This window comes from Equus przewalskii, chromosome 14 (genome assembly GCF_037783145.1).
Source record: "Equus przewalskii isolate Varuska chromosome 14, EquPr2, whole genome shotgun sequence".
Taxonomy (NCBI): Eukaryota; Metazoa; Chordata; class Mammalia; order Perissodactyla; family Equidae; genus Equus; species Equus przewalskii.
Genome location: NC_091844.1, coordinates 65,794,689 through 65,819,572, shown reverse-complemented (window position 1 = coordinate 65,819,572; position 24,884 = coordinate 65,794,689). Strand labels below are relative to the sequence as shown.

The following is a 24,884-nucleotide window of genomic DNA, read 5'->3' as shown; positions in this document are numbered from 1 at the left end:
GAATAGCCCTCCACATTATCGATTGATTCAGGTTATTCTGACTTAATGTTGCTGATTTTGTAAATAATTGTAAGCAACTAAGGACAACAGAAGGGACACTTAGGGGTAGGGATAAATAATACTGCAAGATGACCATTTAAGGCAGCGAAACCTTGTTAAGTGAACAAAGCAGGTTACAAATCAATAAGTGCAGGATGACCCCATTTTTCTAAATACGTACGTGCATGTGTGTGTGGGCGCACATGTGTGTGCACGCGTGTGCAAAACTAGGAACATTAGACAGTGATTCTGTAAGACTGAAGGATTTATGAAAGATTTGTAGTTTCTTAATTTTTGCTTGCCTGGTTTTTCAAATGAACATGTGTTATTTTGTAATAATAAGAGAAACAAGTTATTTTAAAACATAAATAAAAACAGCAAGATCCTGGGCAAACACCATGTGTTGTCTGAATTCTAAATACCCCTACATGAAGGGCCAAGGCCTGGCCTGGCTGTGGGTGGTGGAGTGGCAGCAGGACATCCAAAGTGAGGAGCCAGCAGATTCACAGCCCTTTCAAGAAACCAAGTCCAAAGACATCAGATGGGTGGTTCAGAGAGTTGACAAAACGAAAGAGGCCGTGCATATATTAAAGCTGCACTCAGAGACAGAAACCCAGGCACGTTCATTCGTTGAGCATCCCCTTTGGGTCAGCTCCGTGCTAAAAACCAGGGAGATGGGAGCGAGAGCAACCAGGGAGGGCCCAGGCAGGTCCTACTGTTCAAGCCTTGCTGGCAAGGCTGGGATCCTGGTCAGCCAGCATGGATGGCTTCAAGATCCCAGAAAAGAGTAACCATGCTGGCTTCAAACTAGAGGGAAGAGGAACAACATTGCCGCAGTGGGGAATCTGTTGCTGCAGTGGGGGATCTGCGGCTGTGGGGAAGGATCTGCTGCCGCAGTGGGGAATCTGTTGCTGCAGTGGGGGATCTGCTTACCCCCACTGAGGGCCCTCCAGCCTCCATACAGCAGTTTCTGCATTAATCCACATGTTTTCAGAGTTGATAGAAAAACCATTTGGCTAGGATGATTGCTATCTTTTATTTCTAAAAATTTCTTAAAATTATATAATGTACAAATATACAAAGCACTTTTACATATATTCTCTTCACAATAATGTTGTGAGTGGAATGAAGCAGGCACTGTTATCATAAGAGAGTAAACTGAGGCTCAGAGAAAATAATTGCCCATATTTACATAGTGGGTGGGTCAGGGCTGGTCCAAGGTGTTTTTTCAACAACACCAAGTAATTTACTCAATTCTGACACTATCTACCTGGAGATAGCATCGGATCCCACAGTGAAGGGCTCAGTCTCACTAGACTGCCCCATTTCAGATGCCAATCACAAGTTCTCACTAGCTGGCTATAAATCAGAGGTTCCCACAACCCCTTCCTCGGGTTTGATTAATTTGCTGGAGCAGGTTCACAGAACTCAGAGAAACGTTTTGCTTAGTAGATTACTGGTTTATTATAAAAGGATGTAACTCAGGAACAGCAGATGAAAGAGATGCATAGGGCACGATATGTGGGAAGGGGCGAGGAGCTGCCATGCCCTCTGGGTGCCCCACTCACCCCACATCTCCACGTGTTTACAATTCTGGAAGCTCTCCGAACCCTGTCCTTGTGGGCTTTTATGAAGGCTTTATTACAGAGGCATGATTGATTAAATCATTGTCCATTGGTGATTGAGCTCAATCTCCAGCCCCCAGCCCCTCCTCAGATGGTTCCAACCTCTAATCACAGGATTGGTTCTCCTGGCAAACAGGCAACCAAGACTTTCCAAAAATCCTCTCATTGACATAACAGAAGACACCTTTAGAGCTCTCACCACTTAGAAAATTCCAAGGGTATTAGAAGCTTTGTACCAAGAACAGGGATGAAGACCAAATATATATTTTGTATTATATCACAGAATCACCGTTAGGAACATGGTTTTCTGGCCTTTACTCCAATACTCTTTCCACCATACTATCTTGTATGTACTTGATCATTCACCATTTATTTGTCCAACAAACATTTATTGAGTACCTACTATGTGGGAGGCACCATGCTAAGTACTGGGGGTTCAGATATAAAGTCATTCACTCTTTCAACTGTCCTGCTTTGGCCCTATCATTATGTTGTTACAGATGTGTTCAGAAAATCAGGTACAGGCCCCAAAAATTACACTCCAGTCTCTGACCTAGATTAATGATTCTCAATCTTGAATGCACTTAGAATTGCCTGGGGAGCTTTTAAAAAATATCAGTGTTCAGGCCCCACCCCAAATCAATACGATTATGATCTCTGGTGTTTTAAAAGCCCCCCAGGTAATTCTAATATGTAGCCAAAGTTTAGAACTTCAGTTCCTGAGAGGAAGCACAAAGCAGGACCATTTCAATTACTTTATGGGAACCAGCAGGAGCTGCGAATAAATATCTGTGAATGGATTGGCTCTAACAGGACTGTTCTGAACGCTGGTCTTGAACCACCTGAGCTCAGAGGCTCGTTGTTTGTCATCATATGCTCTCTGGGGGGTGGAAATTGAGTTGAGGGTGGTGGGTGATGACTTTGCAATAGGATGGTCCAGCACAGTGAGTGTTCTGGGCGGCAGCCAGAGGCCCCGATCCACATCTCAACCTCACACTGGAGAAAACTTCCTCCAAGTATAAGGACTTTGCTTGACTCTCCATCACCATTATGCTTTCCTGAGTTTTTATTATGCATGTAGAGGTATCAGGGTAGAAGAGGGAACTTAGAAGAACCAGAGGGACTTAAAGAGGATCTTATCCGAGCTCATGCTTTAACTAGCTAGGAAATTGAATCCCAGAGAGGGGAAATGGCTTGAAACAATTAGAGAACAATGCAAACAGGACATGATTCAGTGCCAAAACATGGCTACAGGCCAAAACTGCCTACTCTTAGTGCTTTTGAGGACTGATGGTTCACCATGGGTCACAGTGTACTAGCACTTTCTTTCTAAGTTGATTGACATCCATATTTTCATCTCCCCAGAGGCGTTTAGCTGGAGCAAATTCACAAACCAAATTAGATAAAGGTGGACAGGAGAGGAGCGAGGGAAGAGAAAGCAAATTATATCTGCTAAGCATCTACTGCGTGTACCAGCACCTCACAACAACTCCACAAGGCAGACATTATTTATTACTCTCATTTTACAAAGAAACAGGCTTAGAGAAGTTAAACTAATTTGCCTGAAATCGTGAAGTTGATAAGTAGTAGTGGAACTCGATCATGTCTGGCACTCTGTACTATATTTACCATTTATGAAACCACAACTACGAATCTTAAATTCACTTTATATTGGTAGCTTGCCTGCAAGTCTATGAACTGGACAGTGCTTTATCCACAAACTGAGGATTGTGGCATTTGCTATTCTCTCCCCTCTTTTCTTTCTCATCAAACTTTTTATTTATTTCTGCTATTTCCCTGAGTTGGTTGATGTGACCAACATAAGCTGAATGTGATCATCTACATGCATGGCCTTGGGTGGGAGGGGTGAATAGAGATCAAGAAATAGGAAATGAATCTAAGATGAACTCTACAACCTGCATCAGAAGCCTAAGACAGCCCCATCAAGGATGGAATGGCCATGGTAAACAGTATCCTGTGAAGAATTCCAGGGGAAAATGGAAATGTGGACCCTTTCTTCAAAACATTTTCAATTCGTCTAGGAATAGAAGATACTGTCTTCTAAACACACGAACACATAAATGATGGAAACATAGGTGCATTTTCTTCTTTTGAGGAAACCTTGGAAACAGATTTGGGTTTCTTGACCAACTGGGAGTACCATTCTGTTTTATTTCACCACTGTGAAGCATGGTTCATGAGTCAAAAGGGCTCTGTGACCTTGGGTACAACAATCATTATTCGTATCATTGTTTGATGTGATATGGTGGGGCAACTTCCACAGGGTTACCTCCTTTTATTTGTTCATAGGAATTGCCTCTCATCACCAGACAACACAAAGAACCAGCTTAGATTTCTGAGAGACTTGAATAACACACTTATTATTGGTAAGTCCGATCCTGTGTGTTGGTTAGCATTTTGGAGTCTGGGACATTTATGGCTGAGAATCCCTGAGATGGCAAAGAGAAGAGGCCTCTTTGCCACTCCATTGGCTCCATTTGGCATTTTTCTCAGATACCTTTCTCTCTCACTTATGAAGAAAATGATGATTTTTAAGATTTTGTAAAACAGAATATGCCCCAAGATACTCAGACACTCTGGCTAGTCAGTAAGCCTAAAAGAAGAAAGGGAAGGAAACGACCATTTACTGAGCATCTAGTCATGTACTCACATCCCCAAGGGGCAAGTATTAGCAACCCAAATATACAGAAGAGAGGATACAGGAAATGATACTCTATCACAGGCACAGGTTTTGGCATCAGATGAACTGACCCGGGTGTGCATCTTGGCTATACCACTGCTTAGTTCTATAAACTTGGCAGAAGTCTCTGAGCCTCGTGGTTTTTTTCTCATTTAATTTTTTGACAGCTTTTTTGAGGTGTAATTGATATATAGCATACGGCACATGTTTATTTAAAGTGTGTAATTTAATAAGTTTTGATATATGCATATACCTATGAAACCATCACCCCCAAAAATGTTTTCTCCTCCTCTTTGTAGGCCTTGCCTTCTACTCCTCTCTACCCCTTTCCCTGGAGACCAGTGAGCTGCTTTCCACCTGAGTGTGGTAGGCAGAAATAATGGCCCCATCAAAGGTGTTCATGTCCTAATCCCCTGAACCTGTGAATACGTTGCGCTTTATGGCAAAGAGACTTTGCAGATGAGATTCCCCTGAGCCGAACGTAATCACAAGTGTCCCTATAAGGGAAAGAAGGAGGGAGGCAGGAGGGTCAGAATCAAGGAAGGTGATGTGATGATGGAAGCAGGGGTTGGAGTCAGTGAGGGATTTGAAGATGATGCACTGCTGGCTTTGAAGACGGAGGAAGGAGCCAGAAGACAAAGAATTCAAGTGGTCTTTAGAAACTGAGAGAGGCAAGGAAATGGATTCTCTCCTAGAACTTCCAGAAGAATGCAGCCTTTGTAGGATGTGGAAATGCTGACACCATGATTTTAGCCCAGTGAAATCCAGTGTGGTAGGCTGGATAATGGCCCTCAAAAATACCCAGTCCTAATTGCTGTAACCTATGAATATTACCTTATATGGTAAAAGGGACATTGCAATTATAATTAAATTAAGAATTTTGAGATGGGAAGATTATCCTGGATTATTTGGGTGAGGCTTAAATGTAATCACAAATGTCCTTATAAGAGGGAAGCAGAGGGAGATATTACTATAAAAGAAGGTGAGGAGATGCTGGAAGCAGTGATTGGAGTGATGTGTATGAAGATGGGGGAAGGGACCATACACTAAGCAACACAGTCTGCCACTAGAGACTGAGAAAGGCAGGGGAATGGATGCTCCCCTCAGAGCCTCCAGAAGGGACCAGTACAGCCAACACCATGACAGTGAAACTGACTTTGGACTTCTGACGTAGACATGTAAGAGAATGAATTTGCGTTTGTTTTAATCCACTAAGTTTGTGACAATTTGTTACAGCAGCAATAGGAAACTAATACACTGCACCTCTCTATAAAATGAGAACAATATATCATTTCTGGGGTTATAGTAAGGTTAAATAATTTAGTTTGTACCAGATGGGGTTCTTTTCCTGTAATGCCCCTATTCCTTTCTCCTCAACTCTGAAAGCATGTGGTCTTTGACATAAGTTGTCTTCTAGAGGTGGCCAATATTAGCAGGCAAAGATTTATTGGTCTTGTAGCAGCTCTAGTGGGAAGACTAGGAGATATGAACCTCTTCTAGGGAAGGGCAGTAAGACCGGACCAATTGTAGTCCAGGACCAATAACCCCACAAAGCTGGTCCCTGGGTAGAGAGGGCAAATAGGTAGAAAACCACCAAGGGAGGTAGATTATGAAGAAGGGTTTTTTTTCAAAATGTAGGCTTTATTCTTATTCAGGTAAGGTGAGGCCCACAGATCAGAAGACAGTCATTGAAGAGATACTTTGTTACTCACAGTTCCCAAGAGGAGGGGACACTGCACACCATGGGAGGCCATGTGAGGAAGCACCAGGTTCAGTAAGGAGGCAGAAGTAGTGGGAATAAAACGAGGGCAAGAGCCTTTATTTTTTATTTATTTACTTATTTAGGATGGATTTTTTTTTTTAATTGCAGTAACATTGGTTTATAACATTATACAAACTTCAGGTGTACATTGTTGTATTTCGAATTCTGTGTAAATTACATCATGTTCACCACCCAAAGACTAATTACTATCCATCACCACACACATGTGACTGATCACCCCTTTTGTCCTCCTCCCTCCCTTCCTTCCCCTCTGGTAAGCACCAATCCAATCTCTGTCTCTATTTGTTTGTTTGTCGTTGTTTTTATCTTCTACTTATGAGTGAAATCTTATGGTATTTGACTTTCTCCGTCTGACTCATTTCGCTCAGCATAATACCCTCAAGGACCATCCATGTTGTCACAAATGGCTGGATTTCATCATTTCTTATGGCTGAGTAGTATTCCATTGTGTATATATACCACATCTTCTTTATCCTTATTTCCCTTGATGGGCACCTAGATTGCTTCCAAGTCTTGGCTATTGTGTCTAATGCTGTGATGAACATAGGGGTCCATGTATCTTTATGCATTTGTGTTTCCAAGTTCTCTGGATAAATAACCAGCAGTGGGATAGCTGGATCATATAGTAGATCTATTCTTAATTTTTTGAGGAATCTCCATCCTATTTTCCATAGTGGCTGCACCAGTTTGCACTCCCACCAGCAGTGTATGAGGGTGCCCTTCTCTCCACATCCTCTCCAGTGCTTATGGTTTCCTGTCTTGTTAATTATAACCGTTCTGATGGGTGTAAGGTGATATCTCATTGTAGTTTTGATATTGTACATTTGTAGCATTTCCCCGATGGTTGGTGATGTTGAACATCTTTTCATGTGCCTGTTGTCCATCGGTATATATTCTTTGGAGAAATGTCTGTTCAGATCTTTTGCCCATTTTTTAATTGGGTTGTTAGTTTTTTTGCTGTTGAGGTGTATGAGTTCTTTGTATATTTGGATATTAACCTCTTATCAGATATATGGTTTGCAAATACTTCTCCCAGTTGTTGGGTTGTCTTTTCATTTTGTTGATGGTTTCCTTTGCTGTGCAGAAGCTTTTTAGTTTGATGTAGTCCCATTTGTTTATTTTTTCTATTGTTTCCCTTGCCTGGTCAGACATGGTACTCGAAAATATACTGCTAAGACTGATGTCAAAGAGCATACTGCCTATGTTTTCTTCTAGAAGTTTCATGGTTCCAGGTCTTACATTCAAGTCTTTAACCCATTTTGAGTTAATTTTTGTGTACAGTGTAAGATAATGTTCTACTTTCATTCTTTTGCAAGTGGCTATCCGGTTTTCCCAACACCATTTATTAAAGAGACTTTCCTTTCTCTGTTGTGTGTTCTTGGCTCCCTTGTGGAAAATTAGCTGTCAATAAATGTGTAGGTGGCAAGAGCCTTTGTATTGGTTTCCATAGGAAGGAACAGGAGAGGCAGAGTGGTTAGTCTGAATAATTTCAGCAGGCTCTGGGATATAGGGAGTGTCCCGCATTGCTGGTACTTGGCCTTGGGGTGATTAGGGCAGGAAAAATTGGCTTGGAGTGTAAGAGCCAGATAAAAGAGGTGTGTGTGTTGGGGGGTGGGGAAGGGTGACCTCTGGATTGGTTGGTCTGTGTATGAAAGGCGTGCTCCCGGGCAAATTGTTTGCTATATCTAGGAATGAGGCCCTTGATGCCAGAGCATCGGAAATACAGAAAACAAGAAAATATAGTTAATATAGTTTTCTGGATGGCTATCCCAGATTGTGCGGACATCTGGGGTGATTCAGTGGGGGTCATAAGTAGATGATGAAAGAATTGGAATTGGCCCTTAAAGTTCGTTACTATTTAGAGAAACAGTAGAGAAGACGTTACAGACATTTGTTATTGGAAGACAGCACAAATAACTACACAGAGACAACTGGGTTGGTGAAAGTTCACTTGCAGCATAGGGTGTTAACAGACACTGTTGGTTGGTTACTCAGTTTCTATTCCCAACCTTCCTTTATTTTTCCACCTCCACCTACTGAGTCTAAAAAGTCAGATGCTTGCTTTCCCATATTCCTTACAGATAAAAGTGGCTATGTGATTAAGTTCTGGCCAGTGGGAAACTAGAAGACATTTGCTGGGGAAGTTTCTGGGATGTATTTTTCTTTCCGGATAAAAACAGAAAGGCTCACAAGGAGAACACCTTTTCCTCTCTTTACTGTTTCCTGTCTTTAGATATAATTGTGATGCTTGGAGTTGTGGCAACCATCTTGGGCTATGAGGCAACAAGCATGAAAATTTAAAACCAACATGCTAAGGAAGGCAGAGCAGAAGGATAGAAAGAACTTGGGTCTTTGCTGTCATCCCTGAGTTATAGAACCAATTCTGAGACTGCCTACGTCTATACTCTTTGAGTTAGGTGAAAATAAATATCCCTGTGGTTTAAGCCATTGTAAGTTCAGTTTGCTGTTACTTATAGCTGACAGCATTTCCTTACTGACACAGAAGGTCTACATTAAATAGCAGTAGGAGAAAGGTTTATATCTACATCAGATGAGTAGCTCATTACCAGGGTTCTAAATTTACTTTCTGGCATTTTATCTTTTTAGCCTAAGTGAAATTTTGGTCCATCAATGTATCAGTCAGGGTTTTGGCAAGAAACAAATGGTAATTCAGAAAGGATGATTGAAGAGAATTAAGGAGATTATGCAAAGGTTGAATCAGGATTAAGGTAATTAACAGAGGATGATGAAGCACCCTGGGACTCCATCTAGCAAGTTAGGCTGCCACACAGTGGGCCTTGCCAGAAGGAAAAGTGGAGGGTGTGGGTCCCAGAACTCAGAGAAAGCTGAGCTATAGGAGAGGAGTGTGGCCTTAGGTGGAAGAGAAAGACACTGCCACCCAGCAGCCCCACAGGGAGGGAGCCAGGAGAACAAACGCCTTGATCTCTTTCTCAGCCCACCCTGTAGACTCCTGCCAGTTCTTTCGGTTGTCTGAACTCTGCCAGAGACAAAGGGCCAGGGAGCCAGAAGAAGCAAGCTGGACAAGTCAGTATGAAGTGTGTGTGTGTTTGGGAGGTGTTGAGAGGGACAAAAAGAATAATCAGAATTAGATTCCACCACTGGTTTGTCTTAACATAAATTTGTCACATCTTCTAAGCGACTCATTCTAGCACCAAGACTCCTGAAAAACTGAAGACACAGCTGCCTTCTCAGGAAATCCAAACCTTTGATTTCAAATACCTTTTAAATTCCATTTCAAATACCTTTAGTTATCACTGGGTAACTAAGAGTGTGCTAAGTCTCAGTTACAGGGATTTTTGCAAACAGGGAAACTGGGCTATGAGAAATGGGTAGCTCTGGGCCTCCAGTTACATATCTGTGGCCTCTGCCAGCAATGGATTGTATGTTCCTCCACTCATTACCACTGAAGAGAGTTGTTCCAATTTTATTGGCAGAGGCTTCTTTGCCTCTTTTCTGAGGTCTGTTATTGAGTACATATTTTACCTTATTACTATCATGTTTTGAAGAGGAAGCAATTACGTGGGCATAGAGAGTACCCCAATAATAATGAAAGTGCAATAAAAACAAGGACTTGGGATTTCCTGCTTGTCAGAGTGTCTCCCTGAGCATTGCAGAGAGTGCCCTATTAAATGTGACTATTAAATCAATGGCTCACGAGGTTGAGCAATTCATCAGCTGTGATATTCTGTTGTAGGAGTCAAGAAGGATTCAGAAACTTGTGGGAAAATTACCCTTCTGGGCCACAGAGAAGGTTAACACCATCTCTTAACCTCATAGGCACGTCAAAGGGGCTTTTAATTTTTTCCTCCCCCAAATTAAAACAGTAATACATACATCTGGCTAAATTAGACAGTACAAAAGGGAATACATTGATGTGGCAGTTTGCTGGTATCCAGCATTTCTTCCCAGAGGCAACTTCTGCAGCGGTTTCTCGTACAGCCTTCCAAGATATTCTAGGCATGTACGATCATGTATTCTTTTAAAAAGCTAACATTTCCTTCATTTGATGTCAGGATGGCAATGAGGATCCATCCCATCACCAGTTATAGTGGAACATTGATTGTTTCTGATTTGCTGTGGCAGATTGCTTCTGGTGAACCGAGAAAGGATGCAGATGAAAGAGGATGCATTAGCCGGTGCAAAGTCTCTGGTGTTTGAGTGGTAAGGGGGGAATTCGTATTTATAAGAATTGTGGAATTGGGTGACTATTGGTAAGCAAGCAATGCGTAAGTGTCAGAGACTTCTGTAGCAGCATTTAAAGAGCTTCTCATTGTCTGCAACGAGAGCTGGAGACCAGACACAGGGCTTAGCTGTGAGAATGGCAGAACTTCAGAGAAGGCTGAATTCTCAGCCTAGGCAAATCTCCAATGCCAAAATCAGGGCCTTGATGGGCAAGAAAGTAGAACCCTGAAAGACAGGAGATAACAAGTGCTGGCAATGTTGTGGAGAAAAGGGCACCCTTGTGCACTGTTGGTGGGAATGTAAATGGTACAGCTGCTATGGAAGACAGTATGGAGATTCCTCAAAAAATTAGATAGAATTACCAGCAGTCCCACTTCTGGGTATATATCCAAAGGAAATGAATTCGTTTTCTGAAAGAGATATCTGTACTCCCATGTTTATTGCAGCATTATTTAGAATAGCCAAGACATGGAAACAACCTAAGTGTCTATCAATGGATGAATGGATAAAGAAAATGAAGTTTATAGATATGCAATGGAATATTATTCAGACATAAAAAAGAAGAAAATCCTGTTATTTGAGACAACATGGATGGAGCATGAAGGCATTATGCTAAGTGAAATAAGTCAGACAGGAAAAGACAAATGATGTATGATCTCACTTGTATGTGGCAAGGGGAGGGAGGTGGGGAAGACGGGTGAAGGTGGTCAAAGGGTACAAACTTCCAGTTATAAGTTGAATGAGTTCTGGGGATCTAATGTACAGCATGGTGATTTTAGTTAACAAAACTGTATTGTATACTTGGAAGTTACTAAGAGAGTAGATTTTAAAAGTTCTCACCACACACAAATAAAGAGGGAGAGCCGGCCCGGTGGTATAGTGGTTAGGTTTGCATGCTCTGCTTCAGAAGCCTGGGGTTCGTGGGTTCAGATCCTGGGCATGGACGTACACACTGCTCATCAAACCATGCCATGGCAGCATCCCAGATACAAAATAGAGGAAGATTGGCACAGATGTTAGCTCAGGGACAATCTTCCTCACCCACCCCCCCAAAAAGGGAACTATGTGAGGTGATAGATGTGTCGACTAACCTTATTGTGATCACCATTTGACAGTATATATGCATATCAAATCATCATGCTGTACACCTTAAACGTACACAATGTTATATGTCAGTTACATCTCAATAAAGCTGGAAAAAAAAAGAGCCTTCAGACTTGAGGTTGGGATGTCTGATTTGACGCTCTTGAGAACCTTGAAACTTCAGATTCCTTGCACCATCTGGGCCTGCAGAATTGGGCCTCTCTGACTTGTTAGAAGGCAGAGGCCACTCTTACTTAAAAAAGGTCAAATCTCACCTTGACCCGACCAGGGAAGTTCTGGGGCTATAAAGGAGAGAAAGGATTATGTGTCACAGGGTCTGTAGGACCTGGCTCAAAGCAGAGGGATTATGCTTAAGTGTGGCTCATGAGTATATTGGATTAAGGGGGCAGAATATAAAGCTGGTTTAGGGGAATTGGCTAATAAGAGGCACATTCCCATGACATAATATTTAATACCTCCGCACATGCCCTGCGAGCCAGTTCTAACATACTTCTGGGATGGTTCTCAGAAGCTGGGAAAAGCAGTGGCCACATTAAATAAAGTAGAGATACCAGAAATGTCATGGTAGAATGTGGATAGAGGAATCAAAAAGCTCTGAGAAGTAAGCAGGCTAAAATGCATTGACCAAATAAGACCAGGAAAACTTTGAGCTGCCTATGTTCTTCTGGAGGGTCTGGATGACTATTAAGGTGATGGCAAATGCTCTGGAAGGGGCACCAGTATCATTGAGAAGCTCACTGGTGTTTGTCCTCTGTAGACGAGGGCTGATGGTAGAAGATGCTGCTATAGAATAGGATCCTCTAGTAGCATGGAGATGACAGGATCCTAGAATAGCAGAGCCAATTGTAAAAAGCAGTGGTGACCTAATTACCATTATGCATAGTAAGGTTGAAGCGGCAGCCAGGGGTACTAACCTGACCTGGAGATGGCTAATAGAATACAGTATTTCTAGGGACAAGATAGATGGGCAGACAGAAAGGGTACTGCTTAATACATAATCAGAAGAGATTAAGAAAGGATAAGTAGAAGGTTGGGGTCAACATCACTCCAATGGAAAGTCATAATCTCTTGCCTGATTTCAAGACGTGAGCCTATTCTCAGACCTAGAACACAGGGACTAGAAGGAGAGACTGTGTGTCCATGAAGAAGGACCTGGAACACCATGGCAAGTACATACAAATTTCTTCAGTTCTTCTCCAAAGTGACTTATGGTTATTTCCTTGGATAATCAGAGACTGAGAAATGAGGAATACCGTGATCTTTTGAGGAATGTTGGTTACAGTGTCTAAGTTGATGGGGATACCCAGGGGACCAACGCATCATCATAGTACCCCGGTTAGAACAGGAGAATATTGGAGTCAGATAAATAATGGAGTCTTCAGCCAGGTCTGTCTCACAGTGGACCCACTGGGTCCTCTTACCAACCTGGTGGTCATTTCTCTGATTCCTGAGTGTATAATTGGAACAGACATACTTAGTCATGGATAGAACTCTCACATTGGTCCTTATCCATAGAATGAGAGCTATTATAGCAGGAAAAGCAAAGTGGAAAGCCCGTGGAACCTGCTCCCTCACCACCAACCAAGATAGGAAATAAAGACAATATCACATCCAGGGGGAAATAACATTCACATGGGATAGACAACATTATACTTTTATAATCTTGTTCCTGGGCTATGTTCATTTTCCTGTTTTGTGTCATAATATATTCCAAAGGAACCCAGACCTTCTGGCCATTTAACAGAACATCATATTGGTCTACAATATCAAAATATCATGTTAGTTGGACCTGATGAGCAAGAAATGCAAGTAATCTGGATGCCTTGATGAGACACATACAGGGTGGATAAAACTCGCAAAAATTCAGAAGCCTGCTACATTGATGAAAATTTTAAATAACAATGTTATTCTTAAAGTTTTGACATATTTTGAACTTATAGGAGAGATGCAAAAAACCCCTGAGATTTTCTGTATCTTTACCCAGCTTACTTTTATGTTAACATCTTATATAAACATAGAATTTATACCAAAACAAATAAAATAACCTTGGCACAATAGTATTATGTAATGTACAGACCTTATGTGGATGGTGAAGTGGTCCAATGATCTAGGGTACGTCAGGACATTTCCTCCAAAATAAGGGGAAACTTACCGTATTTTGTATCTCCTACCACTAAGAAAGAAGCATAACACTTGGTGGATCTCTTCAGGTTGACGTTGATGTGGCTGGTTTAAGTAGGGCTTGTAAGTGAACATAATTGAGGCCATCTTGTCACGCCAAATGACCCTTTCCTAGTTAAAACCTTTCCAGCATGTAATCGTTATAAATTACTGCACACTTTCACAATTTCATGGCCCTCGCCCTGTGCACATACCCCTGCTGAAGTACTCTGATAACTTTGTTCTTAACAATCTTAACAATTTTCCCAAGGAACAAGAAGGCCGCCAGGAAGAATGAACACCTGTAAGGTATCCATCATCACTGACAGAAGAAAGGAACAATGAGGGGCCCTGGAGTCTGTCATGCCGGAAGGCTGACATTTCTAATCCCCCCCTCCTTACTGCCCATTTTCCCTATATAACTGTCTCAAGATTCTGTAATTCTCTAAGATGGCTTTTTTGAGACATTAGTTTACCATCTTCTGATTTGCTGGCTAATCAAAAGCTTCCTTTCTTGATCTCTAACTCATTGTGATTAATTGGTTCAGATAGTGGTGAGCAGAGCGAGCCCATTGCTCTGTAACAGGCTCAGATCAAGAACAGACTCAGCCACATGTCCAGCCTGCAGTGCAAGGAGCCCTGCCACTTTGGCCATATCACCTGACACAACTCATGAAACTGTGGTAGAAGAAAGACCATGTGGAGCCTCTTGCAAGTCCCAAAAGAAGAGTCACATTGCAGCCCTCAAGAATTCTGGAGCATGGCCACGCCAACTGGGGGAGAGAACTATACACATTTGAAAGCATCTTCTGGCATGCTACTGAGCCCTGATAGAGCCTGAGCATCTGACCATGGGGCATGAAGAGACCATGCAACCCAAACTGCCCATCATGAATTGTATAATATCAGACCCGCCAGCTCATAAGTGTGTGTGGGCCTAGCAGCAATCTTTTAAAATGGAAGTAGTACATTGAGATTGAGTTTGAGCAGGCCTAGCGAACACACATGAGCTGCATGAACAGATGGCCAAGATCTCCATTTCTCCTACCACTATTGTACAAACACCTCTTGCTTAGCCCATGGAGAGTTTCCTTGACCAGATGATAGAGGAGGAGAAGCCTAAGCTTTGCTGAAGATTGATATATTTGGTCTGTGGATGCAAGAGGAAAATGGACTGCTACGTCACTGCAGACCTCCTCAGAGTGAGACTTATGCTCCCAACGGGCCGAGTTTAGGCCAGTGCTCCTGGTCCTCCATTTTGTTTGGGAGAGAACTGGCTCAAGAGAAGGATGTACATGGACACTGGCAGGGGCAAAGGGCTTAGCTGGCTAGTCAGAGGCCTGGAAGGAGCAAGTTTGGAAGATTGGAGACAGAAAGATCTGGGGTGGGAACCTAAGGGAGTGAGCACAAATTGTGAGGATCTTTGTATCATATGCTAATAATCCTCAAAGAGCATTCAACACAGCTGGGCAGAAGAGTTAGGAATAAATGCATCAGTGTCAGAGAGATCTGTATTCAAACCCCCGACTCTGCCATCCACTCACTGTGAGATCGTGGGCAAGTTGCTGAACCATCCTAAGTCTCACATCCTCACCCATCAGAAGGATGTTTCGAGAATTAAATGACATGCATGAGGGGCTTACATGGTACCTGGCACACTCTGAGTGCTCAATAAATGGCAGGTGGTCGTTATTGTTATTTCATTTAATATGTTCAACAGTCCTAAGAGATAAGCACTAATTAGCCAAATTTATCAGACAAGAAACTGAGGCCCAGGGAAATTAAGTGACTTAACCAGATTTTCAGTTTGTCAAGTATCAGAAACGGGATTCAAATGAAGATTTGTTTGGCTTCCATGCCCATGTGTGGCTTCAACACCCTGTCTCAGAGGAACGGCCCTAGAAGTGAGAGACAAGACATGGGCTTGCTACAGGGTGAATTCTCTCTTTCCTTTACAACAATTCTGAAAGGAAAGATTATTCTCTGGATTTTACGGATGAGGGATCTTGAGGATCAGAGGGATTGCAATACCTGACTAAGGCCACATAACTAGTAAATGGAGGAAGCTGGGATTTGAGCTACTTTTTCTGTATAACTTAAATATTCTTTTACCCGGGGCAGGGTTGGTGATGCGATTCATTTTAGGGAAATTCTACGGGGAGAATCTCAGAAAATTATTATTCCATCAGGGCTAGGAGCTCAAGGACAGTTTTAGGCTAGTGGACCTTTATCCGAGTGCAAAGGACCTTCTTTACCAAGAGTCAGTAAGTTATTAATAGGGTTATTGCCTAAAGTAGGACAAAAGCACCTTCTAAACAATTTGAGCTCTTTGCTTCCTTGCTATTTACTTAACTTGTAAAGTTTATGATCACAGTTGCCTATGATCCAACTATGTTATAAATTCATGTATTTTATTATTATTCACGTAGTGGTTTGAGCACACAGGACAGATGTGGTCAGTGTGGGAAGTTCCGGTAGATACACACTACAGGAAATGTTCAGAAGATCAGTTGTGCAGTGTGGGGGTCCACTTTTTGGAGGGGGAGCCCCCTAATCTCAGGGATGACCTTAGCATAAATTTACCTAAATTGCAGCAAGATGGTCTGGGCCCATGTTTTGTCACACCCTCAGTGGGACCAGCCAGAGTGCTTTAATGCCATACTCCTTCGGTTTGTCCTAGAGTCTTTTTCCTTGTACACTCTGTGATATTGTGATATAATAAGGAATATATATTTGATCTTCAACTTGGTTCCTAGCATGGAGCTTCTAAAATCCTTGTGTTTTGTTGTGTGATGGAGGCTAGAATGGCCTTTTGTTATTCATAACAAGCCTCTAAAACCTGAGTTTATGCTAATAAGTTAACTTTTGGATAATGTGGGCTGGTTGCCAGAGGAACCAACCATATGATTAGAGGGTGGGAATGTTCAACCTCACCCCCAGACCTCCTGGGAAGGGACCAGGGCTGGAGGTTGAGTTAATTACCAACGGCTGATGATTCAATCAATCATGCCTATACAGCATAATGAAATCTCCATAAAAACTCCTAAACATCGGGATTCTGAGAACTTCTGGGTTGGTGAGCACACGTCGAGGCGCTTGGGAGGGTAGCATGCTCAGAGCTGGCATGGAAGCTCTATGATTACTGCCCCCAATACCTTGCCCTGTACATCTCTTCCACTTGGAAGTTCCTGAGTTGTATCCTTTATAATAAGCCAGTAAGAATATGTAAAGTGTTTTCCTGAGTTCTGAGCTGTCTAGCAAACTAAAACCCAAGCATAGGGTTTGTGGGAACCCCCAAATTACAGGTGATTGATCAGAAGTACTGGAGGCTCCAGCTTGCGATTGGAGCTGAAGTGGGGGGTAGTCTTGTGGGACTGAGCCCTTAACCTGTGGGGTCTGCATTAATGCCAAGTAGTTAGCGTCAGAATTGCATTACATCGTAGGATACCTGTTACCGCCTACAAACATAGGTTCTTTACCCGCTACACAAGAGGGGCCAAATAAAAACTGGAACGCCGGCCTTATGGCAAGGAAAGGGTTTTTATTTCTGATGATATCAGCCGGGAGACGAGAATGAGCCCTCAGATTTGTCTTGTCTCTTCTTATGTCCCCGAAAGAGGGGAGGAGAGGGGTTTTAAAGGTTTGTGAGGAAGGTGATTGCTTGTAGAGAGGCAGTGAGGAGTCAGAGGCCTTGCTGGTCGGAGCTTTCCCACCAGCCTGCATTAGGCCTTGGGACACTGTTTGCAGGGAGGAGGAGGAGATGATAAGGAACCCAGGTGGGCGAACTTGGTGGTTTGTCTCCAAGGCATATTGTGGATTCCGGAGCCAGGGAGTAAGCAGGGAAAAGAGTGCTTTGGTTTTAACCCCACATATGCTGGGTTTAATGTAGGGGAACTGATATTAGGGCTGGCATCACACCCAGTTGTTGTCCTCAGAGAATCTGAAAACTGCTTGGTGTGGAAAACCCAATCATGTGGGTGTTGGAAGTATTTGGGGTAAAAAAGAGCTAATACCCTCAGGACTCCAGAGTTTTGATCCTTTCCTTCAGGTCCCACCACTCCACCTCTAAGAAAGGCCCCAGACTAGAAGGTGATATAGAGAAGAAACTGGGGTGATTCATTGAAGTCAGTCAACCTTTATTCAACACCTGCTGTATTCAAAAGTGTAGATTATCTTCCTCCATTCTTGTGGTCTGTTCTAGGAGTTACAGAGATGCAAAGATAAACTATTACACAATCCCTGCTTTCAAAACATCTTCAGGAGCTTCAGGTTTTCCCCTTTGACGTCAAGAAACCAAAAAACTTGTAGGAGTGGGGGGAAAAAAGAATTCAGAGATCTTTTATCCTAGCAATCTTATTTTAAAGATAAAAATGAGGTCTAGGGTTCACAGAGATAATTGGCAGACTTGGCTTTTGTATTAGTGTTTCCGTCTGCTGTTTATCTTCATTTTCGAACACAATTTTAGCACATCTTAAATATTTCAATATTTCTGAACAAAATCGGCGAGGTTATGAAACAGATTTAGAAGAGGAGCACAGGAACTTTCGATTCACGGACAATTTAGCTATATTGAAGCTATGCATCCATAGATGTTCATTATTATTACACCATAAATTTTGGGAGGACAGGAAGCTTGTACATAAAAAAAATTCACCACCGCCCCTCCCCCGGTGCCTTGTTGAATAAATGAATAAAACACATAAACATACGTGAATGACTGATGAATGGCTGTGTGTGTGATGTACAATTTTTGCACTGTTTATTATTTTTAAGATTTTTAATTGGTGAGTCTTTGTTGAAGGCCAGCAGGAGGAAGGCATTGAGTGGGAAACGAAAAGAGGTTGGAAGCACAGTCCGCACCCTTTATGGGGCCCAGAGTCCACTAGGTTAGGGGACAGACACACCACGTGAAAGCGATGAGTACCTTTTCCGAGGGGTATGGTGAAAATGCTGCGGGTGCTCAGACAGGGAAAGTTTTCCTAGGATTGGGGAAATGCTGAGCCTGCTAGGAAGAGCTTGGCGCTGCTCATCAGGAACCTGAGTTCTAGAACCGGTTCCGCTACTGATTTGTCCCGTGACTTCGGGTTAGTAAATTAGGCTTGTAAATTAAACTCCCCAGATTTGTTTCCCACTCTGAAACTCCAGGCGTTGGACAGACTATTAGGTTCCCTGGGGCAATGCCCTGAGTGATCTCATATTTCTATTGCTTCTCGCCCCTACGCCCCGTCGCCCCCTCGCTCTCTCGGTCCCTCCTCTCCCAGAGACTAAACGAAGAAACGAGCGTGGCTCCTTTAAGGGAGCCCTCGAGGACAGGCGCCCGGGTGCCCCCAGCAGGGGACAGCGGAGCAGGGCGGGGCGCCGGGGACCCGGGCTTCCCACGCAGCCGGGGACGCCGCCGCGTCACGGCGCTCGCAGCCAATCAGGACGGCGCCTGCCTGGACGCATTACTAGGGCGACGGGCCGGACGCCTCCCCGCTCCGGGATGAATTAGCGGCGGGTTCTGCCCGGAGGTTGTGACCCCCAAGGATTCTCCAGGCCGCCCACGCGCCCCAGCGGCGTCGCGTGTGGTCCCCTGCTGGTCACAGGTGGGAGGCTGGAAGTGTCAGGTGGGGGTTCCGGCGCGGGGAAAATGGCGGCGGCGGCCGGGGGATCCCCGAGTGGGCGGAGGGGGAGAGGCCGCACGGGCTCTTCCCCCTGAGTCGCGGGCCTCCCCGGGCTGCGGCCCCGGTAACGGTCACTTGACCGGGAATTGGGGACCCGACGCAGGTGGCCGCGTCTCCGGCTCAGGTGTGAGCAGGACCTGGGGAAGCGAATCCTGGAGGCTGGTGGAGGCGTCGGGGCCGCGCGGGCCGGGCGAAGGCGAGGTGGCCGCCGCGTCCCGGGGGCCAGGCCTCCCGTCGATGTTAAAGATGAGCCTGAAGACCTTCCTGCTCCGGACCTGGGCTGGCCTGGGAGCTGCACCACCCCAGCACCGTCCGAGCTCTGCCGCGGTTAAATCCGATTTGTCAAACGTCCCACGTGCGAGGTTTGGACGTGTGGTGTCAGGGCAGCGGCTGGCGCTGCTTTATCTGTGCATCCTCTAGGCGTCAGACGCCTGCTTATCGGCGCTGGAGTGGCAGTGCCACGAGAGGAAAATTAGGCCCTAGCCAGGGACTGAGGTATCTTATCTCTGAAATGGGCATAGCATTTCCAGTCCAAACAACCTCATTGTACTGTTGTGAGAAAAAAAAAAAAAGACAATATATGTGAAAGGGCTTAAAAAAGTTAAAATCGCAGTGATAACAGTTGACATTTATTACTGTGCATTTGAACTACCAGGCATTGATCTAAGGACCTTGTATGTGCTAACATGGTCACTCAGCATCATTGTGAAGATAATCTTTGTTTTACAGAGGAGGAAGCTGAGGCACATGGAAGTTTATTTGCCCCACATCGGACAACTAGCATTGTGATTCCAGCTGTGTTCTTAACCACCATGCGTACCATCCTCCTGTATCATACAGATGTGTTATGTGTTAAGGGGATATTTGTGAACAAGTTTTTCAACAAAGTAATTTTGTTTGTGGGTTTTAGTTGTAATGTATAAATAATAACCATAATTCATTCCACTGGCATCTGATTTATATTGTGATGACTACAGTTACTTTGGTTAAATGGTATATCTATCCTACCTTTGCTGCCCATTTTTTAAAAAAAGTGTTTTAAAACAAAAAGTTGTGACTAATTTCTAACAGGAAGTGCAATTAAATAAGGAAGATTTTAGTTTTTATTAAACTTTAAATTTGTTGAATGCCTTTTAAAAAGAAAACTTGTGTTAGGTTCATTGCTTTGACATATTTGTACTAATTTTTCTAGTCTCTATTTATAAAAAAAAATGATAGGAATAAAAGTGGCTGGGTCATTCATTCTTTTGTTGAGCCTTTGTGGAATTGCCCTGCAATGTACCTGGATTCTAAAGATTAATTCCTGACCTTAGTCTTGAGGAGTCCAGGGAGAAGCCCCAGGTCCAGAAGTTTGTAGACTAGTGAACGAGACACACAAATAAATGATTAACTCACGCAGTGTGATAAGGACTCAAATATAGTTGTGCTGAGTACAGAGAGCTGTGGGAACACATACAAGGGAACAGTTGCTTCTGCTGGGGTAGCCGTGGTCCAGAGAGGAAGGGAACTGACTGCAGGATTACCAGAGAAAGGGCCTGTAGCCAAAGGAGGAAACAGTGCAAAGTCAGGACAGGTGAGAGTGTGTGGGTGTCCAGGGGTCAGAGCAGAGGATTTGTAGGAGTTGCTGAGAGAGAAGCCAGGAAAAGTTGGTGCTGGATTGTGAATTCTCAGCTAGGAGAGTGACTTTATCCTGTGGGACCTGTAGAAGGATCTTAATCATAGGAGTACCATGATCAACTTTATGTTCTGGAGAGGTGACTTTGGTGACAGAGTGAAAGAGAGAATGTAAGAGGAAGACCAGTTAAGGACAGTCTCCATACTCCAGATGAGAGGTGGTGAGTGAACCAGAACTTCGGCTGTGGCAGAGCAGAATTCATAGTTCACTGCATAAATTTTGAAGGCAGAATGGAAGATTGACTGGGTGTGAAGAAGAATAGTATGGGGGTGGGAAACACCTGATGAGTGAGTAAAGGAAAGAGTAAGGTGGTTTTTTTTTTGTTTTGGTTTTTTGGTAATGATATGGTGGGAGATTGGAGATATTAACTAATTTAGGAAAAAGGATAGAGCAGGGAATTCTTTGTTACTGGGTTTTGGGAGAGTTGTAAACCCTCTGAATTTGTTGGGTCAAATAAGTTGTAATGAAACCAGGCTTATAACTTCCTCTAGGCCTCTGATTTCTGATACTACAAAAAACTTAATTATATCATCAAAAGTCTAGAGGGTCTAGTGTAAAGGTTGCTCCATTGGAGGAAAGCTACACAAAGGGAGTGGGAAGAATAAGGTATGTTTGGGGCAATATGCTAGAATAATGGTATTAGAGTTTTTTTCTTTCTTTTTCAGTAAGTTTTTAATATATTTGTATTGAAGTCGTTATAATTGGGAAGTAATCACAAATGAATTCTCTAGTTTTAAAACTGATCTCCACTCAAACATTCATAATACTAGAGTTGTTTAGCACCCAACAACGTAACATGAATGCATTCCAAATTGACTGTAGAAACCTTGCAAAGATGCAGGATTTCATGAATTCAGAGCAAGGTCAAGAATTGCTCAAACCATAAGCTCAAATCAAAGAATTAGTGAGTAGAGTAGGTATAGATTTCTGAAAAAGGACTCTCAGAGTAATTGACTGTAGAAATGATTGATAAATTTGACTTCAGACTTCACTAATATTGAGAACTTCCCTCCATCTAAAGATACCGTTAAGAGAAGAGCACAATACAGACTGGAAGAAGAAATTTGCAACTCATATATCTGACAAAGGACTCAACCTAAATATGTGTATGTGTGTGTACAATTAATAAGAAAAAGACAATTTAATTAAAAAATGTACAGAAGTCTGGAACAGGCACTTTCTAATAGAGGGTCTCTGAATGGTCAGTATGCATATAAAAAGGCGCTCAATGTTACTAGTCAATAGGGAAATGCCAATTAAAACAATAATGAGACACTACACACTTTCCAGAATAGCTAAAATTAAAAAGATTGTCAGTGCCAGTATTGGCAAGGATGTAGAGCAACTAAGTCTCTTTTATGTTGTTGGTAGGAATGTAAAATGGGACAGTCATTTTGGAAAACTGTGGCATGGGTAGGTCTAATCCTACCCATGATCCAGCAATTCCATCCTAAGTATATAGGCAAGAGAAACAAATGTATGTGTCTACCAAAAAAAAAAAAAAAAAAAGTGACAGAATGTTCGTAGCACCTTTATTCATAATAACCAAAAATTAAACAAAACCCAAATGGATATCGGCAGTAGAATGGATGAATAAATTGTTGTATAGTTTTAAAGTGAAACAAAAAAGCAATAAAAGAGAGTGAGTTACTGATCCAGACATCAACGTGGATGGATCTCATAGACATAATGAGCCAGACAAAAGGTTGCATGCTGTATGATTGCATTTAAATGAAGTTCAAAAACAGGTACAACTGTTTCTGGTTATAGCAGTTACCATGGTGGTTCCTGGTGGTTAATGATTGGAAGGGGCATGAGGGAACCTTCTGGGATGTTGGAAATGTTCTATATCTTGAGATGAGTGGTGGTTACATGGGAGTATGTATATGTAAGAATTCAAGTTGCACATCTAAGATTTGTGCAGTTTACTGTTGTACCTTAATTTAGAAAATTTGGCAATATTAGACCAGTTAACTTTTGATGAGGAAAACCAGGAGGGGTGATGATGAGAGAGGTACTTTAAAAGAATTTAAAAGCAGTATGAAATCTAGAGTTTTTGTTGTTGCAAAAATGAGTTTTATATAATTGTCTTGTAAAAGGCAAATGTGAAATCAAGGCTGTTATATGCTGTTTCGCAGTTTGGTCACAAAATTATGTCTCAAACCCTTTACCAATTGATGAATTCCTTCTCCTAAGAATTAGTGCATAGTTGCAAGTGTAACCTAAATTTTGGGAAATATAAGATACATTATGAAAATAAGTTGATTTATATTTTGTTTCATTTTTTTGGAAAATTCTGGTCAAATGTCTTTTTTATCATTATGAAATATAGCCCCTGTTTAAGAGAAATCACTGTGTGGCCTTTTTTTCTACTGTGCTGATTGCTCTTGGATAATGAGTACTAGCCATGATTCCTTTGGCTTCAAGGTTCTGAATGTAACACTGGAGCTAAGAAAAGCCTTTGGTGAGTTTCCTATACCCCTGGGTAAGGCTGGAAAAAGGCTTTTGTGACCTTCAGTTTGATTTGACAGCAAGTGTTCATCACACCTCTACCTAGTCCTCTCCCTCTGGCAGTAGGGCCATGGAGATCCTGCTGTGACAACCCCGGGAGGCAGATGGAAGGGCTGGCTGAGGGGCAGCCATCAGTGAAAGCTGCCTGGAGATGGTTAACCACTTGACCAGCAGTCTTTCACAATTGAAGCTTCTGAAAACTTAAATTGTTCACTTCCTCACAGGAAGTAGATTACTGTTCTAGGGACGATACAGGGAAGATTTACGCTACCCTTAGTTTTCCATCTCAAATAGGAAGAGGTGACCTCCCTTTTATGTTTGTAAATATATGGTTTTATTCCCTTGGGACAACCTCGTGGAACAGGGAGCTAGCATGTTGGTGAGCTGGTGTCTAGTGGTGTCACAGAGCAAATGATGGATAAAAGGTGGGAATAAGAGCATGATGAGGGAAGAGAAATGAGTGGTGGCAGCCATTCTTAATGGCTCTGTGGCTAGGAGTGTGGAGTGAAAGTATTGTTTACCCTGGCCTGGCAGTGACTCTCCCAACCAGAATGTTTAGGTATCTTGGGGGAAGGCAGCTTTGTCTGTGGCTCTTACTGTTTCTGCTCTCCTGTTGTTGTAATGCAAATACTTTCTTAGAATTATTTTTTCTTTATATTGTGTAGATTTAATAAAATTTGCCTATGTGGGGTTGGGGAGGAAAATTATGGTAACTAGGAGTGGCTTGAACACCAAAATGTTTGTTTATTTAACTTGAACATTTTGGGATACTTACCATGAACTTGGTGATAGGAACAGAGTTGAATAAGACATGGTTCCTGTCCTTGAGCTTACTTTCTGAAGGAGGAGATAAACAAATTGGTGTCTTTAGAGATCATTGAGATTTTGTTACTTGTCACCTCTAGGTTTTTTATGATGAAAAGTGAGCCTGGCAACTGTGAGACTATTAGGAGGTCCATAGGTGGTAATGATGACCCTCTCTTTAAATAACTAATAATATTAATAGCAGCTAGCATTTATTGAGTGCTTATTACATACCGGGTTCAGTCCTGAGTGCTGTAAGTTTTTGAATCCTTTAATCCTCACAACTTCCCCTAAGAGGTAAATATTATTAATCTTCGTTTTACCTGTGAGGAAACAGACCCATAGAGGTTAAGTAACGTGTATTTGAACCTAGGCAATCTGGTTCCAGAGTCTGTGCTGTAATGCCTGTTTTAATCCAGTTTAAAGTTAAGATATACTGTACTTATGTGGGTTTAAGTGTAAGAGATTGACTATTTGAATAAAAGTATGCCTTGTATTACAGATTATATCCAAAGTTTCTGAATATCCATTCTCAACCTAATTTACTGTAGCTTCTTAGGGTGGTTTTCTCTGTAAGGTGGGAGTTTTAAATGAGATGTCATTTTTGCCCTTTCCC

The 24,884-nt window shown here is 42.6% G+C and overlaps 1 protein-coding gene across 6 annotated transcripts in view; it reads left to right on the top strand.

The window, feature by feature from the left end:
• Positions 1–18,888: 18,888 nt before the first annotated feature.
• LCLAT1 (lysocardiolipin acyltransferase 1) overlaps positions 18,889–24,884 on the top strand; it is a 186,729-nt gene continuing 180,733 nt past the window's right edge. Inside the window, exon 1 of one of the 6 annotated variants that reach the window (XM_008514749.2) lies at positions 18,889–19,200. The gene's annotated coding sequence lies outside the window, so the exon portion shown is untranslated. Of the gene's footprint in view, positions 19,222–20,693; positions 21,114–24,884 lie in introns of those variants that run through there. The other 5 variants (XM_008514754.2, XM_008514750.2, XM_070574175.1 and 2 more) reach the window with 5 other exon arrangements.